Consider the following 13,169-nt stretch of genomic DNA (forward strand, 5'->3'; position numbering starts at 1 on the left):
TCTACTACATTTGGATGAATTGAATGTTACTAAAAAATCTGACTTATCCTTTATAAAAGTTTATAATTAGAAATAAAGACTAATTATAATATCTTTCAATACAAATTCCCAATTATAACTAAATTAATAACAATATCTGCCATCCTCCATTAAAAAAAAAAAAAAAAATGCCTCTATTTATAAAATAAAAATTTAACAATGATGAGAATAAAATGTACAAGTATTGAGAATAAATGTGTAGCTTGCATGCTATCATCATGTATGGACAATTTAAATAGGGAGCTTTAGAACACCAAAAAAAATCTTCCTACACAAGTTCCAGGGAAGATAAAAATATGAAGTACAAGAGAAAGTAATGATAAAAATATGAAAATATCTTTCATCTCCTTTGAACTCTTCTCTCATCCTAATGATGAATCACAAAGTGTGATTCGAAACATTGATGATAAAAAATTGCACACAATCTAATCCAGAAGCATCAAAAAATTTTTAACAACAAATAATCAAATGATTTAAATGAAGTGCTAGAATAAGGGAAGGGATTACTAATTTATCCAAAGCTAAAAGATAGTCCTAGAAACCTATGCACAAATAGATAAAGAAAAATATTTGGGATGGCTATATTAAGAGGCTTACCTCAGTCAAATCCATGTATTGATTTTTCCACCTCCAAAAAAAAACCAATCTGGACAAAAGATAATCACTAATGTGGAAGACATCAAAATGTAATGATTTGATCAAAGCCAATGAGATTATGCTATGGTATTATCAAGCAATATTAAAATAATAGCTTCAAGGTTACCCTAGTGAGGAAGAAACAAAAAGCCTTCTTGTAAGTTGCCACAAACTCCCAAAATGAATTCCTAAGCACCAAAAGTTTGCACTTCACCAATCTACCATGAAATATTCACATGCAAAGGCCAAAGAGAGTGTTGTATGAAAGAAATTTCAAGAGCTCCAAGTTGTAGAGCTAGTTGTGTGTCTACATGCATGAATGGAAAAGGTCCTCTCTTTTTTTCAAAATAGGAATCTATTTCTCAACCTAGAAGGTTTGGATTCATCTACAAAACTTGATTAGTAGGTGCAAGAATTACACTGGTGTATTTCAAGGAAAGTAAGAATCCAACAATCACTTGAATCGCATATTTTTGTTGGAAGCTAGTGCGTCACATAGATGTATGTGCGTAGTTCTTTAGTCCAAGAAAATTTGACAAAAATCAAAGGTTATCTAAATAATTTTTCTTGTAGTTAAATATTATGATATTATTATGGCATAATCATAACGTTTTCTTGATGAAGGGTACTCCTCTTACAAACCCAAACACACAACAACAATAGTGAAATAAATAGAAAATGCAAGAAAAAAAGGCATGCCTTCTATTATCTCAAGGAAATGAAATTTACAACATTCAAAAAAATAACATGGTACAACCACGTGGGTTTTCTTAGTACATAAATTTGCAAGCTAGAGCCACAGTTTGCACTACTAGAACTATGTGTAGTAATTCTTGCTCGCCTCTTTATTTACCACCAATAACAGCCTTAGAATATTCTAGAAAGTGTAACCTTTTTTCTTTTTGGTGCCCAACAGTCCAACAATTCATTTTCTCACCTAGGTGAATTTTTCATCAAAACTTGAGCTTTGGTGGCACAACTTTTGGGAGCCATAAATTTTGACTTGGGCATCTGATTTTTTATTATAACATATTGTTGGAAAGCTCGCGAAGAGGTCTACAATACCATACACATTATAAGATCTATTTGTCCAAATTTCAAACCTTTTTGGGGCTTTTGAGGTCTTCAATTTTGAGTTTGAAACTTCATTGGAGAAATTTCTTAGGACAAAAACTTTAATATCTTCCAATGGTGCAAGATATTGAGATGACTTTCACCAATCATTTTATTTTTCAATTTCACACCTTGGGGTCAATTTTCATGTCCATATGAGCTCGAGTAGGCTAACTTACTAAAAATAACAAGTGAATATTTTTTATCATTTCAAGCTCCTAACTATCCTAGACCTCGTATGTGTCATCATGGGCTCCAAAACAACTAAAGAAAACTACAAAAAAAAAATGAAAAATACAATATTTTTGGGCGATTCCAAATTTCCCTTACACCATGGGATGCTCTTGCATCAGTTATTTTGTCAAAGTAAAGGGGACATTCCATGCAGAGTGAAAATGTAGGGGTGTGCAATTTCCAACACTACATTTCACCCCCACTTTAGCAAGAATATGCACTTTACTGAATATGCATGCTAAAGTAAAATACCACGAAATTGGAAATTACCCGAGGATACCATAAGGGATGTAGATTCTTCACTCCACGTGGAAATGTCCCCAAGGAGAAGATTTGCAAAATAGTTGAGATATCCCAGGTAGAATTGATATGTTATGCTACAAATTTCACCACACACATGTTAGCTACAAACAAAACATGTTGGGAAAAAACAACACAAATCAAATAGATATGCAAGCATGTTATGAGATTAAGGATTTTTTTACAGAAATTTTAGATAAAAGATTTTAACAAGTATGGGTAGAGAAAGATATGTTATGATAGAGACCATACAACAATTTTAATTATATCATCATTCTTACAAGCTATGTTGCAAGACAACCATGGAAAAGATAAAACAAATGGAAAACCAACAATCTAGTAGGCTACCCTCTGCTAAGTGGTTTATATGTTTTGAAAGAGCTAAAAATGATTTTTGATATAAATGTTATTGGCAATAGCCCCCCCTTAAAATAATTTGCATGACCCCAAGGGGTGCAAGATATTTTAAAGAGAAGAAAAAAGTAAAAGATAAATTATATTAATCGGGACACTGCATCATGAGATACATAACTATATATATATATATATATATATATATATATATATATATATATATATATATATATATATATATATATATATATATATATATATATATATATATATATATAAGTATGATTAAAAATCTAACATCACTCTCTAGAGACAATGGAACAAGTACAAAGGAAGAATACTAACATGAAATCAAAAAAATAAAAAGTAAAATTGGATCAACATGGAAAAAACCTAAATGCCTCAACACTTTGCATCATCCCTAGAAGTAAAGAAAGTCAATTTTATAACTTATAGAAGAATGATGATGCATATAAAAAAAAAAGTGAAAATATTTTATATCTTCCATACATCCATGTACCTACAAGGGTATCATGGGTCCTCTAAGTAAGAATCACAAACATGTAGAGACAAGTATAAGGGAAACACACAAAAAAAAATCTATATCTTAAAGATGAAAGGAGTACTATGTTAGTTGATCATTTTAAACAAATAATCAACCTCCTAATCTTGATCATATGGAGAGGGAGGTCAAGCTTGTGAGGGAACTGCAACTAGTGTAGTAATTGGTGTCAAACTTGCAACAAGAACCAAATAAGTAGTTGCAATAAAATCTTCCTCAATATCTTGTGAAGTGATTGTCAATAACCTTGTAATGATTGTTGACAATGTTAGAATATCCTCCAATTATTTAAACATACACCTCTCAGGAGGAGAGTTTGTTAAATGCAATATAGGATTAAATAGATGAGCAATGACACATCCAGGAGGAGTCAGGGCATCTTTTGTAAGAAGAACCAATGAAGAAAGGTCTTGGTGAGGCAAAGAAAGTTGATTAGACTTCTGCTTGCAATATACTAGCATAGGACCCCACTCAAAATTGTGCTCAAGAAGTTGATGATGAATGTTAACATAAAAAATGGTAGGTTTGAGGATGCCAAAGAAGCTTTGGTGATGAGTGTGATGTGAAGCAGAATGCATAGCAAGAGAAACACTTGATACGAATTTTGTATGAGGAGCATCTGGAGGATCAACAAAGGGAAAAACTATAGAAAGTGTTGTAATCAAGGGAGGGTTCGTCGAAAGAGAAATGAACACTTACACTTGTTTAAGATGAGGTTCATCGAGGGATTGAAGGTGGAGTGGAAGATATGTTAAGTAATGGTGAAGAGGAAGAAGAAAAGGACTTAGACTTAACCAAGTCATAAGGTGGTTGCATGGGAGGCATATTTTCATCCTCTATCATCTACAAAAAAAACCTATTCATGAGTGAATGCATGGCTATGATTCTTAGGCTCACATGAAAGTTGGTTAGTGATTATGCAATCTTGGAACAAATGTCTAATATCTAATAGAGGAACACTTCATTTCATAGGTGGATCCATATTTACCTCTAAATTAGATGTAAGAATATTTTCTACAAGTGGAGCAAGGGGTACTTGAGGTGTACACATCTATATGCCATCTCAGGTCCATTTCCTCTATTTACTTTTGGGGTAGTGGGAGGAATAAGAGGTACCCTCATAGGTTGAGACGTAGAAAATGCGCTTGAGGATTTGTTGTGCCAATAGATTGCTTCCCTTTTCTCAATGAAGCAAGTCTAGGTACTGTATGAGCTATGGGTGGGTTAAAAACTTGTGGAGAAGATTTGGGCAACATTAGTGTTTTTTCTCTCTTTGTTGCAAGAATAGAGGGAGGAGTAGAAGACACCGCCAATGGTTGCAAAATCTTCAAGGGGAGGGGTGGTCAACTCAAGGGAGCATGCGTATCTCTAGCTCTTGAAGAGGAAGACATAGAGGTAGATGCATGTTGCAATGATTGTGAGACCAATCAGGATGCTACCATAGAAGATAATGTAGAAGGGATAGTAGAAGAAGACACATATCAATCCACTTTAAATTTAGAGAATGTCTTAAATAATAAATCACCATGAAAAAACAAGGATCCTAATGAAATACTAGTGGCTTGTATCTAGTATCTTAGATAGTATGCATGCCATTTTTATGAGGGAATTTTCAAATATTTATGGATTACCAAAGAAGATACATTCATGGAAACTAGCCATGGAATGCCTAGTTTCACTCTGAATAAATATGATTCAGGAATCACCACAAACAAGGTGTCTACTAACTTGGGTCCAACTTGGACTAACAAAGTAATAGAAGAGATTGATAAAATAATAGAACCCATAGGTCATAAAGAAAGATCATCATGATTGTGAATAGTCACAAGATATTTATTTATCATATTTTTCTTTATGAAATCCAATAATAAACAACATTTATTGTATAATCATGTTTATCTTGCTAGTAGGATCAACCAAAACATCATCGATGGTTATTTGGTTAAAACAAGTGAAGAATAAAGAGGGGTATACTCCCCAACATATGGAAGATCATTGGATTTAAATGATATGTTGGTAAAATTAACATCATGATCTTGCAGATAAACATGCACAAGAAGATCATTGGATTTAAATGATATGTTGGTAAAATTAACATCATGATCTTGCAGATAAACATGCACAATAAGGTCATTGGATTTAAATGATATGTTGGTAAAATTAACATCATGATCTTGCAGATAAACATGCACAATAAGATCATTGGATTTAAATGATATGCTGGTAAAATTAACATCATGATCTTGCAGATAAACATGTACAATATCAACCATGTATATTTATTGAATAGGTTCAGAACTGGATGAAGTTGTTCTTGTCGAGAAGGAAACATTGACATTGACATATTACATATATTTGTGTGCCAATAATGTTAGACAATAAATCTCCTACGTTTCTTGAAATTGGTGACTAAGAAGGCACATGAATTTCAACAACATGTACCAATATTCTAAAAAATTCAAGGCCTTTGTGATTCGAAATTAACATATTTCTAAATTTTTCAACAATGGGCACTATTTGCGAATAGGAATCAATTGATAAGGAATCTTGAAAGTCTTGTAGATTTTCCTCTAGATTGTGGACATGCTCAAAGGGAACCTTAAGAGTAGCTTCATGATCTGTAGGAGGAGAAGCCCATAGAATATTGCTTTGTGGTGAAATTAGGCATAATTCTAAGAGGACTAGTAAAACGTTTTGAATGTGTCATGTTTAGATTTCTTGGAATCCTCACTATTTCACTAGAAGAAGTAGATTGGGTTTTGAAACTCATAAGAGTGATATAATTCTTAATCCTTCGATTTCCTAAACAAAAATATAAGAAACAAATAGATTAGATTATTTTTATGTGTTTTTATTGTTGTTCATATTTAAAGAGAGGTTATTAGGAATGTTGGGTTCACCAAAATGTAGTGTAGGAAATTTGAACTCTACAAAATAAAAATGTTTTCTTTGAGAATTGAATCTTCTACCATATTGAATGAATTATATGTTACTCAACAATCTAAGTTATCCTTTATTAAAGTTTATAATTGAAAATAAAGACTAATTACAATATCCTTCAATATAATTCCCAATAATTACTAACTAATAATAATACCTATCTCTACTTATGAAAATATGGTTTAGTAATGACAAAAAGAGTATGTACAAGTATTGATGATTAATATATAGTTTGCATGAGTCATTTGCCACAAACGTTAGAGCAATGCATTGTCGTCCTATACAAACAAAAAAATATGGATCTTCAGAACACAACAAAAGTTCTTTTGGCATAGGCTTCGAGGAAGATAAAAACATGAGGTACAATAGAGAGTATTGATAAAAACAAAAAAAAAATACCTAAATGATTTAAATGAAGTACTAGATTAAGGGAAGAGATCACCAATTTATCCAAAGCTAAAAGATAATCCCAGAAACCTACTCACAAAAAGAGAAAGAAAAATGTTTGGGTTTGTATTAAGAGGCTTGCCTCAATCAAATCCTCATATTGGTATTTCTATTTCCATTGGTAGCTAGATTGGATAAAAGATAATTGATAATGATGGAGTATAACAAAATGCAATGTTTGATTAAAGACAAAGAGATTATGCTATGGTATCATCAAGAAATATTAAAGCAATAGCTCCAAGGTTACCACAGTGAGGAAGAAACATCCAATCCAACAAGAAAGCCTTCCTAGAAGTTGTCACAAGCTCTTATAATGAATTCTCAAGCATAAAAATATCACACTTCACTAATCTACCATAGAATATTCACATGCAAGGGCCAAAGGGAGTGGTGTATGCAAGAACCTTCAAGAGCTTTTGGTTGTAGAGAAAAGTTGTGTGTGTGTGTGTGTGTGTGTGTGTGTGTGTGTGTGAGAGAGAGAGAGAGAGAGAGAGAGAGAGAGAGAGAGAGAGATCCTCTATTCTCTTTTCAGAATAAGAAGCTTTTGTTCAACCTAGAAGGTTTTAATCCTCTACAAAATCCAATCAGTAGACATGAGCATTACAATAAAAATTTTAGGAAAAATAATGCTCCAACAACCGCTAGTGCATCATACAAATGTTTGCACGTAACACTATATTCCAAGAAAATTAGACTAAAAAATTAAAAATTAAGATATTTCTAATAATTTAAGATTTTGATATTATCATAACATATCAATTCACCTCTAAATTCACAATCCAAAGCTCCATCTAGACTCTAAAGATAATAGAAGGTTGAGAACTTCAGCTTACACACCAACAATGATTACTTAAAAGTTTCACTCTCTTTTTCAATAAACCAATTTCACGCATATCCTTGCCCGAGCAATTAATAACATCTGGCGAAACCAATTTTGGATCTCCCATTTTAGCGTGGGCCATAGTATCTACCAATAAGGTCCATGAAACTCTACATTATGTCAATTGCTATTTTCTCGATAAAACCTTTTTAGCATATCCATTTATCATGTATCCCACAATCATCAAAGCCTGCAAGACCACATTCTTTGAGGTTTCGAGTCAAACAGCTCATGCCTATTCTATTCATGCAAATCTGCTGAGGCATTTTGTCAAAACGATTAATGGGTTTGTCCATCACATTGAACAAGTCCGCTTTCTATGTTTATATAATGTTGAAAGCTATACACCACATCAATCATTCAATTACAAGTGAGAAGCTTGAAAAGATGGACAGTCTCATAAAATACTTCATCCAAACCACTAACCTCCCGCAAAACGTTTCTGGCATCAAATTCAACAAGGTCTGCTGCTTCTCACTATATTTTATTTTGCTGTGTTCTCTTGCTGAAGGAGCTTCCTTGCTCCACGTTAAGCCCATAGGTAATGTCACTTCCAAAAGCATCATACCAAACATTTAAACCTCTGAGGATATGAGTTTTCAGTTCATGAAGAAAGTATTCCAGTGGATAAAAACCAACCAACAAATGGTTCCAAGTTTCATCAATTCCACTCTTTAAGAGCATTGAAGAAAAATATGGCCAGATATCATTGCTTGCACTCCAACTTGCTACTGGCAATGACCCTTGATTAATCCCATCACTAAACAATATTTGGTTTGGATGGATCAGTTTATCCATATGAAGTTGAATCGAGGCATAATAGCACTGCAGAAGTGTCTGGAACAGAGACTCCCAAATTTTGTATATATTTGTCTACCTAAGCACTTTCTATAAAGTAAATACCCTAGAATCCACTATGAATTATGTCTTGATAAATTTCCTTGCATTGATTAAGAAATGCTGAGTTACTGAAACAACTTAAAAAAAACCCAAGTCTATAACCTTGCCAACCAACCTCTCATCCAGCACTATATTGGTGGACTCATATTTTTGTGTATGATGTGTGTCCCTGTTATATAAGAATTATTCTTCACCAACTGGCATGAATACTAGCTTGACGATGAATACTTTCTATGAGAGTTCCATGTGATATATATTCATACACCAGCATTTGTTCCTATTTGTCAAAGTAAAATCCATGCAGTCCCACAATGCTTCTATGACGCACAGGCAAAAACAATTCTATCTCATTCTTGAATTGTTTTCAATATTTCAGAGATGCTTGATTGACCCTTTTCTAAAGCTATAATGGATGCCCTCACTCTATTCTAGAGCTCTTATTTTGTTACAGACCGACAGAAGTTTGCAAAGGCATTGGGATCTGGTGTTCCTCTTACCAAATGCATCCGCTTGACAGTTTCAAAAGCCTTCACAACAGGTCCATCTGTTCACGTCCTGCAATCATGGCGTCCATGACATCACAATCCTTCTGAGGGTATTTTGCCAAACAGCTCGCACGCCCTGACTATGCTTCCACATTTATTTCTTTTTTAGACATCTGGTATGGGGAGGCTCCCATAAAATTGGGACTCTTCAAGAAGTACTGATGAGTTGGTCTAAAGGTGGAGAATTTGTATTTTTAAAGAGAAGGACAACTTTAAATCTTTCACATTTGAATGCATCCAGTTAAGAGTATGATCAGTGTTCTGGATTCTGCTCCGCATTGCAATAGCTTGGTTTGCAGATTCAGCAGAGTGTTTGGGATGTTCACATGTGTCCTCAATTCAGATGGTTCAAGGTAGGGGAAGAGCATCAGGAGTGGATCGCCTTCTAATAACCAATCACTCCTTCTACACCCAACCCCCCAATTACTAATTTTAAAGGAGCTAGAAAAATGATAATAAGAAGCTCTGCATGCTCTCTACTTCATCCTGATGATGGATCATGGAGAGTGATTCGAAACGTTATGCAAAAAATTCATACACAATCTTATCTAGAAACACTCTAGATCAATTTCTCATGGATTGTGGAAACTTGATGTCTGTTAATGAAAAGCTCATTAATAAGTTTCACATATACTAATAGCTGATCACTTTTTAGCTTTTTTGATCCATAATTGGCCCATTTGTGCACCACTATTGAGATATTTGTGCACAACTACTGGGACATTTGTCCACAAGTATTGGCAATTTTTAGTGGGCGACTATTGGAACAACTTTAAGTAGGTATCAGACAACACTTTGAAATGTGTATTTTTTGACCCTTGTGTGCATAACTAATCCCACAATGTGCATCATTACTAGCCAAAAGCTAGAACCTTAGTTATAAGCAGTAGAGTCGCATATGAAAACAACAACCAAAAAAATTGTTGAAATCCGATGTACCATTTAGGATCTGTGAGTGCACGAAGTTAGCTATAACCAATATTGGTACGCTTCCCCTATGTACACCTTGTTGTTGTAGCACATTTCAGACATTAGTCTCATATATTATTTAGTAATGTGGGGCGTGTAGGAGAGGATTTGACATTGGAAACTTTTTGAGGTTTAGGTATACGTTGGAAATTTTGGGGGTTTTTAGGTGAAATAAGAACTATCAAGAGTTCCTAGTAGGTTAGGAATTTAGTAATAGGTGAAATGTTGGGGGTTTTGGGTAAGTTAGGAGCTTCTTTTTTTCAAAAGATTTTAATAGAATTTCGATTTTTAAAATGTCTAACAAAGGGCAATGATAGAAATGCTAAGGGTTGTAGGAATTGTAAAGTTTAGGTGGTGAGAAATTTAAAGGATTTAAAACATTGCATCCAACCTTTGATTTTGCAAGCCTTCTAGTCGATTCACAATTTGGAAATTATTTGACTCCGCTTGACAAAAAACCTTGTAAAATTTACCTACCAAATCCATTAATTCAATAAAGAAATTTAATGCATAACTTTCACCTAGATCAATATTTTACCATGAAATCTTGCCACACTGTCAATAATGGTATCATAAACCTCCTTACTAGATAGTTTTGCTTCATCCTTTATAAAACTTTGATTTGATTGTTTTCACAAATTGCCTAGTAAAAATAAATAAACTTATAATATCTTACAAACTAAAAAGTGTTTTGATCTAAAAGCTTGCTACATTAGGCAAAATACTATCAAGAACACCCTCATAAAAGGAATTTGCACCATTTCTGATTTAGTTTATGATTTAATTATTTTGTAAATCTCAACAAACTCCATAATTACTTTGGAAATTCCAATTGAAATTATGTATTATTCTCCTCAACTTGGCATACTTGTACTAGGATTAATACATGAAATTAACATGAACTAGTTTAAACATGATGTTTTAAAGATGGATAAATATGATGACCAATATGAAGAGCATGTGACACTAATTTTATTGGTGACTAAATGTTGAAATGTGGTGACTGATCAGCAAAGTACTGTACACTCAACACGTATCCTCGCCGAGGTGCGGGGCCGGGCCGGGCCCTAGGTAGGGGTTCAGGGGCGGCAGCCACTGAGAAAAGCGGGGCTTCGGGGGCGGTAGCCCCCGAGAAAAAAAAAATTTGCCATTTTTTGTTGATGAAAACCGACATTGTAATAAAACCCTAAAAAAGGCCGACTTTGTTTATTACCCTAAAAACGCATATTATAAACGGCTGGGATGCTTAAGGCATTGTAAGGTTGATGTACTATTTTTCCTGGATAATAATAAAGATTGGACGGCTGTGTATGATGGACGTAACCCATTCTGGGTGAACCACGTTAAATCTCTATGTTATCTGTGTCATGTTTTATTTCTTTATCTTTTGTATTTAAATCTGCATATAATTGTTAGTTCATATTTACTTCGGATCTGCTTGAAACCCTAACAATTGGTATCAGAGCGAGGTTTTCTGTAAATTGGCAGGACTTTCAGATTTGAGTGGGACAATGGAGGATTCCAAATTCAAGGTAGAAAAGTTTAACGGCCAGAATTATCAGTTATGGAAAATGCAGATGGAGGATTACCTGTATCAAAAGGATTTGTGGCAGCCATTGGAAGGAAAGGAAAAGAAACCAACCACAATATCAGATGAAGAGTGGGACATTTTAGATAGAAAGGCACTGGGATCCATTCGATTGTGCCTTGCGTCGTCTATAGCATTCAATATAACAGAAGCAAAAATGGCTGTAGATTTGATGGCAACATTGGCTAAGCTATATGAGAAACCGTCGACTTCAAATAAGGTATTTCTTATGAAGCGTTTGTTTAATTTGAAAATGAGTGAGGGAGGATCTGTAGCGGAGCACTTAAATGAATTTAATACAATTACCAGTCAATTGTCTTCGGTAAAAATTACCTTTGCAGAAGAGGTTAGGGCTCTCTTGATTTTATGTTCTTTGCCAGAAAGCTAGAATAGCTTGGTTATGGCTGTAAGTAACTCTGTCTCTGGTAAAAATACTTTGGTATTTGATGATATTGTTGGTGTTATCCTAAGCGAGGAAATGCGAAGGAAAAGCACAGGTGAGACTCCAACATCATCGGGTAGTGTTTTGAATGTGGAGAATAGAGGAAGATCAAAGGAAAGAGGAAAAGGCCCAGGGAATGAGAAGTCACGAGGGAAGTCAAAGAAAGGACGCTCTCAATCTAGAGGAAAGAAAGATTGGTGGTACTGCGAAAAGCCTGGTCATCTAAAGAAAGACTGTTGGTCTCAGAAAAACAAAGAAGGAGACAAAAATGAAAATGACAATAAGGAAGCTAATATTGCAAGTAATACTTTACAAGATGTTTTAATCTTATGTTTGGATAATGTTAATGATTCCTGGGTAATAGATTCTGGGGCTTCATTTCATGCTACACCCCATAGAAAATATTTTCTAGATTATGTTCAAGGTGATTTTGGACAGGTATATTTGGGTGATGATGAGCCCTATCAAATTGTTGGAAAAGGAAAGATAAAGATCAAGTTGCAGAATGGTAATGACCGGTTTCTGCAAGAGGTAAGACATGTTCCTAATTTAAGAAGAAATTTAATTTCTGTAGGGCAACTAGGTAGTGAAGGTTGCATAGTTACCTTCTCAGACAGTATGTGGAAGGTCACTAAAGGATCATTAGTAGTAGCTAAAGGTACGAAGGTAGGCACATTATATCTGTGTACTGGTAACACTTACTCTACCCTAGCTGCTATAGATAAAGTTACTGCAGGGACAACAACAATAAATGTTGCAAGAACAGATTCGATAATGTGGCACCATAGGCTTGGGCACATGAGTAAGAAAGGGATGAAAATCCTTCACTCCAAAAATCTATTGCCAGGACTAAAGAAGATTGATTTAGAGTTCTGTGAAAACTGTGTTTATGGTAAACAGAAAAGAGTGAGATTTCTCAAGGTTGGGAAAGAGAAGAAGAGTGAGAAGTTAGAGCTTGTACATTCAAATGTATGGGGACGGACTCAGGTATCATCTCTTGGTGGCTCTTGTTATTATGTTATTTTTATTGATGACTCAACCAGAAAAACAAGGGTATATTTCCTAAACCAAAAATCAGATGTTTTTGAAACTTTTAAGAAATGGAAAGCTTTGGTTGAGAATGAGACAGGAAAAAAGTTGAAGTGTCTCAGATCGGATAATGGAGGTGAGTATTGTAGCAAAGCATTTGAAGATTACTGTTCCTTAAATGGGATTCAAAA

The sequence above is a fragment of the Cryptomeria japonica genome, chromosome 5, assembly GCF_030272615.1.
Source record: "Cryptomeria japonica chromosome 5, Sugi_1.0, whole genome shotgun sequence".
Taxonomy (NCBI): Eukaryota; Viridiplantae; Streptophyta; class Pinopsida; order Cupressales; family Cupressaceae; genus Cryptomeria; species Cryptomeria japonica.